Source organism: Elaeis guineensis, chromosome 7 (assembly GCF_000442705.2).
Source record: "Elaeis guineensis isolate ETL-2024a chromosome 7, EG11, whole genome shotgun sequence".
In the NCBI taxonomy this organism is placed as follows: Eukaryota; Viridiplantae; Streptophyta; class Magnoliopsida; order Arecales; family Arecaceae; genus Elaeis; species Elaeis guineensis.
The window spans coordinates 45,576,772-45,585,327 of record NC_025999.2 but is presented as its reverse complement, the minus strand read 5'-3'; the positions used below and the strand labels follow the sequence as shown (position 1 = coordinate 45,585,327).

At 35.4% G+C, this 8,556-nt stretch overlaps 1 non-coding gene across 1 annotated transcript; it reads right to left on the bottom strand.

Annotated features, from left to right (window-relative positions):
- Positions 1 to 238: 238 nt before the first annotated feature.
- LOC140859565 (small nucleolar RNA R71) lies at positions 239 to 347 on the bottom strand. Its single transcript, XR_012143102.1, has one exon. It is a non-coding gene; the product is annotated as a small nucleolar RNA R71 (small nucleolar RNA).
- Positions 348 to 8,556: the final 8,209 nt, after the last annotated feature.

Here is an 8,556-nt window from a genome sequence, read left to right as displayed (position 1 = left end):
CCATCTTTCTATGGGAATACTAATGAAGATCCTTACATGCATCTAGATGAGTTCTTAGAAATTTGTTTCACGATGAAAATTCAAAATTTTACTGATGATGCACTTAGATTGATTTTATTTTCCTTCTAACTTAAAGACAAAGCCAAGTACTGGCTTGGCACAATTGGGAGACCAATTCAAACTTGAGCTAAAATGCAGCACGAGTTTCTTAAGAAATTCTATCCCATAGGTCGAACCAACACCATGAGATGAGCTATCACTAGATTTGCTCAGCTTCCAAGAGAACAAATTCATGAATCATGGGAGAGCCTTAAGAAACTTCTTAAAAAATGCCCACACCATGGTCTATCTAAGTGGCAAATTATTCAAGCTTTTTATGAGGGTTTAGGTGACCAATACAGACAGATTGTAGATGCATCTTGTGGGGGTGCTTTCATGAGTAAAAGTGAGAATGAAGCCTATACTTTATTTGAAACTTTGAGTAAAAATTCAATCAATCATGCTTCATTATCCTTCTACGAAAGATCAATCCCTCACCAAAAGTAGGCAGAAATTTTTGAGATCAAGCAAACAGACTCTAGTCCTAAGGTCGATCTGAACCTAATAGCCCAAAGATTAGATAAAGTCGACCTTTTTGCTCAGAAATTTGATTAGTTCTTAGTATTAGGTCAACAATCTCCTGCACAATACACACCATCACCTAATTATCAAGAGATTTATTCTATCTGTGCTAGCTCGGCCCATCATGTGAGCGAATGTCCCACGGCTGCACAGTTTCCACCTTTCATTCAAGAACAAGTTCAAGCTACTCAAGGTTACTCCAAACTTGTCAATGATCCATTCTCTAATATATATAATTCAGGCTAGAGGAACCATCCTAATTTTTCTTAAAAATCCCAACAGACTCAGGCTCAGACCCAAATTCTTTGTTTGCAAAACTTTCAGAGTAGGCCTCCATACCAGAATTATGCCTACAATAGAGGTCAGCCCAGTCAATCTATCCAGCCAGCATATCAAAATCAGCCATCATACCCACCTCCTCAATAGACCAATCTAGCCGATGATAGATTTAGCCAACTTCAATAAATGATCATGACCCAACAGCAATCTCTCATCAGGCTAGAAGCACAAATAGATCAATTAACTGAATCTATCATGAAGAGAGAACTAGGTCAATTGCCAAACAAAACAATATCGAATTTTGAAAATAACCTAACCATCCACCAACTACCTGGACCTTGTCAACAATCCAATGTCCAACCTAAGAATCCTCAATTTGAAAATGACAAAGTAATCTTTGAGCTTAAAAGTGATAGGATTCTTAAGGACCCATATCAAGTCCAGGTGAGTGAGGCTAGTACTGATGCTAGGCCAAATGAAAATTTGGAAGAAGAGATTAGAACTGAGACTAACCCGATAGAAGAACCAGAGCCAGAAATTACTACTAATCTAAACAGAAATAATAAAGAAAAGAAGAAAGTGGATGAGTTACCTGAGATATATAGACCAAAAGTCCCATTTCCTTCAGTCCTGAAGTCGGTTCTTCTTCTTTAGAATCACCATCCCTTCCAGAATTGAAATCATCCTTAGTTACACTTGAGAATACATGTTTAGAATTAAATGGCATCCTTCCAGTATCCATTGCATCAAACTTAACTCCTAAACTAAAAACTCAATTCATGAGCATTTTAGAAGAACAAATAGGAGAAATTCTCAACAAACAAAGATCTAGAAATTATCTTACTATAATTAAAAATGGGGATGTAAAATATTTTTGAAGATTGATAATAAAATATTAAAATTTATCAAAGGCCATCTTCTTGAGATTGGCAATCCAAAACTATTGAAATTTGTCAATCCAATATTCGACACGGGATAGGTGAGAGAATCAGCATGGTCTGACTGAAGATGGTAAACTTAGCGCTTCCTGGGAGGCAACCAAATTTTCAAGTTTTAATTTTTGCTTTTGCCTTTGCTTTCTTTTGCATTTTGTTTAGGATAATCGAGTCTTGTTTTGTGTCTTTTGTAGGGATCTAAAAATAATCTTGGCTAAGTTGGGGGGAGAATCAATTTTGAAAAGACTTCTAGATTAGATGACATCTCTCCTTTTATTTCTCTTTGCATGCACCCTTCATTTTTCCTACTCCATTGAGGATAATGTCGATTAAGTTGAGGAAGAGATAATAAATATTTTTAAATCTCTAAAGTCCTCAAGTAAGTTAGTATTTAGTATTTAAGCACTTGATTATACTTTAGAATCAAGTTAAACCAAGTATTTTTTTAAAAAAAAATTGATGTACAGATCAAAGGGTTTGTGAGATATTGAGGGATCAAGTATTAAGAAAACTCAATAATGAGTTAAGTTTAGAACTTAAATAATTTTTTTTGAGTATTTTTAAAATTTTCTACAAGCATCAAAGAAGAGTTTACTTCTTATGGGCTTATGTAAAGTAACTATACATTTCTTCATATATTCAAAAAAAAAAATTTCCAAGTACTTCATGCTGAGTAACTAGGCCTCTTTGCCTAAGCAAGCATTGAGTTTCGCATCAAAAGGTATGAAGGGCAAAGAAGCTTTGTTGTAAAACTAGTTTTAACTCATAGTTTGTTTGATTCGAACAAGTAGGTTCGAGGGATATTTTATACCTAGTGCCTTAAAGCCATCTGGTTTGGGAGTCATTGACTGAAAACTCGCTACATGGATCAAACAGAAAGCTTAAGAGGTTAAGACATTCAATAATAGTACAATATTTAAAAAAAAAAATAATCAATAAATAAAGGATGGAAGTAACAATATACTTATCCATATGAAGGTGAATGATTTGAAGATAAAGGTAAAGATAATTTGAAAAAGTTCAGAAAAAATTTAGTGTTCTTAGTTTAACTCTCATATTGACTAGTATTAATACTCTAATGACATATCTCATTTACACTCTACTGAACATCAGTGGCCCTTTTAAAAATTATTTGGTGAAATTTAAGATTTTAAGTTAAACGGTACTTGATTCTAAATTCTTTCTTTACTCAAGGACGAGCAAAGTTCAAGTTAGGGGGTGTGATAAGTGATATATATTTTTATTTATTATAGATATTTTTGATAATTTATGGTGCTAACATCTTCTTAAAAACCCTAATTTCATGAATTTATTGAATTTTCTTAAAAAATAAGTGATTTTGAAAAAAAAATATGAAATTAGATATATTTATAAAAAAATAGATGTCAATTTAATTAAGTAATTTAAACACCAAAATGAAGAAAAATTATTGAAAAATTTAATGCATATTTTTTTCAATTTTTCAAGTGAAAATCAGAGCAAAAATGAAGCTAAAATATCCTAAAAAATAATGAAAATAGTCTTCGATGTACGGTGGACCGACCACTCGATCCATAGAGCCAGGGCGCGGTCCATCGAAAATGCTATGCGATCCACAGGCATGGTCTACGGGCAACAGAAGCTATTTTGCATCATCTAACGGCTGAGATTTAATTTGAAGATCAATCCAACAACTGCTGTTCGTTGTCGATTTATAAGAAGATTTTCTACACGATCGGACAGTCAAAAATGAATCCATCATGAGATCCGATGGCTGAGGATGCTCCCGACTAAGAATAAGAGATTATCAGTGTGATCTGACAGTCTAGAACCAATCCCAGGCATGATCGAACGGTTGTGGTTCGATCTGACTTTAATAAGGATTAAAACTAGGGATTTTGGGCAGATCTGGGCGGTTCAAGCTCCATTCGACGGTCAGGAATATTCCTAAGAAAATTAATATGATTTCTAAGAGTTTTAGGACTCCATTTCCTACCAAAAAATTATAAAAAATTCATCTATAAATAGGGGGTCTAGGAATAAGCTTTGTGAGTAGAAAAATTGAGTAAAAAGTATAGAAAAAAATAGAAAAAAAATTAAATAGCTTTAGGGACCTAAGAAAAAGAAGGAGAGAAGCTGATTCGCTCTACGGAGTATGATGGAAGATGGAGAGGTCATCAACCATCTTTCTGACGAGGCTTGACTGATCAATTTCAGATCTTTATTATAATTTTATTTTTATTTTATTTTATTATTTCTTTTAAATTTTTTGTACTTAAATTTCAATTTTAATTAATACAAAATTTATTTTTCTGCACCTTAAATTTTTGTCTTTTATTTTTTTGCATGTAGATGCTAGGATCTAATTAGTAGGTCTTAGTACCAATTTATTTTTATACTTTTTAAATTTTTGTTATTTATTTTTATTATAAGTAAATGCTAGGATCTAGTTAGTAGATCTTAGTATTCAATTTATTTTTTGTACTTTTAATTTTTATTTTTCGACATAAATTACTTTCTCTAAAATTTTATTTTCTTTTTGTAAAATCAAAGATTTCAAATCAAAATCCTGCCTTCTCTATGGATTCGGTTCGACTCACTACTTTTTATATATTTTTAATTTTTATTGAAGTTAAAATTTGATTGATAATCATGGTATCCTAACGACAGCATCGCGATTGTATCATAAACTAACTATTGGTCCTTAAGATTTCTCAAATACTTAAGGATGGCTTTAACCACTTTCTAGTGATTTTCTTCAGGATCAGATTGATATCTACTCACTACTCCTAGTGAGTATGCCACATCTGACCTTGTACATGTCATTGCATATATGATAGATCCCACAATCGAAGCATATCGGACTCTACTCATACGCTCTCTTTCTTCAGGAGTTGTTGGATAATCCTTCTTAGAGAGAGAAATTTCATGTCCTATCGATAGATAGCCCTTGAAATTTTTCATGCTGAACCTTTTCAGCACAGTGTCTATGTACATGGACTAGGATAACCCAAGCATCCTTTTAGATCTATCCCTATAGATCTTCATCCCTAGGATGTAGGATGCTTCACCCAAATCCTTTATAGAGAACTATGATGACAACCAAACTTTTATTCTCTGTAGTGCAGGGATGTCATTCCCGATTAAGAGAATATCATCTACATACAAGATAAGGAATACCACAACTAGATCATTTGCCCATTTATTGATGCAGGGCTCTTCTCCATTCTTAACGAAGTCATATGTTTTGATCACCTTATCAAAATACATGTTCCAACTCCGAGAAGCTTGCTTCAATCCATAAATGGATCTCTGAAGCTTTCACACCTTAGACTCATTTGTGGATGTAAACCCCTCATGTTGTATCATATACACCTCTTCGGTCAGCTCTCTATTTAGAAAATCTGTCTTTACATCCATCTGCTAGATCTCATAATCCAGATGGGCAGCTATTATAAGCATTATCCGAATGGATTTGAGCATTTTCATAGGAAAAAATATCTCGTCATAGTCAATACCATAATGTTGACGATATCCCTTGGCAACCAGATGGGCTTTATAGGTCTCCATCTTTCCGTCTGCGCCCCTCTTCCTTTTGAAGACCCATTTACACCCAATGAGTTTAACCCTTTCATGTGGGTCAACCAATGTCCATACATCATTGACCTTCATGGACTCAATTTTGGATTGCATGGCTTCAAGCCATTTCTTAGAATCAAGTTTCTGCATTGCATCCATATAGGTGATCGGATCCTCATTGTTCCCATCGAGTTCGATGGGATCACCGTTCCGAACCAAAAAATCATAGTATCTGTCCGGCTGACACGGTACTCTACCAGATCGTCTTAATGGTGTAGGTACATTGGGCTCCCAATCTGATCTAATCAAATCTGACTCAGGTTCAGCTATTGATGTAGGTCCTTCTACCTGTTGAACTTCATCAAGTTCAACCTTAGAGGCAACAGTTCCTTCACCAAGGAACTCCTTTTCTAAAAAGATTGCCTTAAGGCTGACGAACACCTTTTGTTCATCAATATGGTAGAAAAAATATCTTTTGGTCTCTTTTGAGTACCCTATGAATGTGCATTTGTCAGACCTAGGTCCAAGTTTATCTGTAACTAACCATTTGACATAGGCCGGGCACCCCCAGACCCTAAGGTATGAAAGTACTGACTTACGCCCTATCCATATCTCATATGGAGTCTTAATTACAGACTTACTTGGAATCCTATTTAACAGATAATAGGACGATTCGAGTGCATATCCTCAGAAGGATATCGGCAAGCTGGCAAAATCCATCATGGATCGAACCATGTCTAACAAAGTCAGATTTCTCCTTTCAGACACACCATTATGCTGTGGTGTTTCTAGAGGAGTCCATTGGGAGAGAATCTCATTCTCTCCTAGATATGTGAGAAACTCACCAGAAAGATATTTTCCTCCTCAGTCATATCGAAGAGTTTTAATACTCTTCCCAATTTATTTTTCTACTTCACTTCAGAATTGCTTAAACATTTCAAATGAATCTGACTTATGTTTCATCAGATAGACATATCCATATCTGGATAGATCATCTGTGAAAGTGATGAAGTAGAAATATCCACCTCTAGCACCTGTGCTCATGGGCCCATATACATCAGTATGTACTAGGCCCAAGAGCTCAGTAGCTCTCTCATTTTTTTCAATAAAAGGTGACTTGGTCATTTTATCAAGAAGACAGAACTCACAGGTTGGAAGTGATTCACAATCACTGACTTCGAGGATTCCCACTTAAGTCAATCTATTTATCCTGTTCTTGTTTATATGACCTAGCCTACAGTGCCATAAGTAGATATCTGATACACTATCTAATCTAAGGTGCTTGCCAATAGAATAGACTACGTTAACAGGTTGTGATAATATATACACACCATTGTTCAAATATCCATAAAATATAGTAACACCATTTATAATGATATTACAAACTTGTTTCTTTATTGAAATTTCATAATCATTTTTGGTCAGAAGGTCTACAGAAATAATATTTAAAAAGAAATTGGGACAGAAATGACAATCATTAAGAACAACGGTATGGGACTCAAATACAAGTTTCAGGATTTCTAATGCTAGAACTGGAACTGGTCTTCAGTCTCCAACATTCAGGAACCTCTCACCTTGGTCGAATCTTTTACTGACCTACAAGCCCTATAACGAATTACAAATATGGTAAGGGCTATTAGATGTGTGCCCTAGATGCCAGATTGGCTAACACATTCCTGTACAAATGTAAGGATAAATTTATAATTTTGACTATAAATGAATAAAAGGGTAATTCTACTATCACATTGTATACATTATATCTGTGATACATCCTTTGAGTTAGTAGGAATGTTAATTCATATTTTCAAGAGTTAAAAATTTAAGGCATGAATTTACATAACTAACTCATAAACAGCTCCTGACCATAGGATCATCACGAGGATGGTGATCGATCTGGAAGGTTGGTGTACGATCGCTTTCTTAGGGTAGATGTGTCTTGAGTCTACGAGATAGAGATACTGAAATGAGAGTACAGATATTCATTGAGAATGAGAGTACTGAGCATGACCACCTCGAGCAGTCATAAGGAAGTCTACCTTCTCATCGATGACTAGCTCGATGCTGCAGCTGTGTGTCTAGTTCTTTGACTTGAGGTGCATCGATAGTTCACCTTGAGTGTGTTATAGTTTAACTACACCATAACTCGATCTCCTAGCCATTCAAAATCCTGAGGTGTATGTTGGCTGTAGCATATTCATTATAGGAACCAGATTGCACCAAGATGGGATCTATCAACCTCGATAGATAAGAGGAGTAGTCCTATGATGATCGAAAGATTGAGTCCTTAAGCCTATGGCCATGGTAGAGTGAAATAATGAAAAAGTGGTTTCGATTAAGATTTCACATCGAACTTGGATCAATCGATTGATTCATATGACTGATGTTGGGTTTGATGAGTTCACCTTAACCCTAATTTAGTCGGGACTCATGATAGAAGAACTCAATCACACAGGTAGCTGCAATGAGAGGTTCGTCTTCATTTCTGATGGGTTGCCACCATATACTGCTAGATATCACTGGTAGATTTTGGGAGTAATTAGAATGATCTTGATGATCGATCATTCTAATTGTCTGAATCAGAAGTGTTCTGGTCCATCGAAAGGAGTTTTGATGATGTTGATGATGAGATTATGACATATCTCATTACCATACGAAAATGAACCTAACTGGGTCATACAAACAAAAGTTAGGGTCTGGATGTCATCAATTGAGGTAGCTCAGTTTGATTGATTTGGATTAGATCCAATTAGGTTCAAGAAAATCGTGCTCGCACATGATTGAGCCTAACTTTCTCCTCGTGTAATCTTTTTCATCTCGACTGAGTCAAATGTGATTTGACTCACCCAGAGAACCTTGAGAAGGTTTCTCTTAGTCTAACTGAAGCCAGTCTAGCTCAGAAAAGACGTATCTTAATTCATGAGATGAATTTAAGACAACACCTGCTAATTCCTGTCACCCACCATTTCTGTTTTAGGACATTGGTCAAACGTTGACCTATGGACCTTGGACTGAAGGCCACTTGGCAAGAGGTCATTGGAGATTTTTTATGGAGTGTCTACCTGCTAAATTGGGCCTCAAAGTAGGTGTCATATTCAAATTGGGCGTGCACCCCAAGTGGATAAGGATAGAGTCCCATGAGATGAGGACTCTGATCCTTTGATCA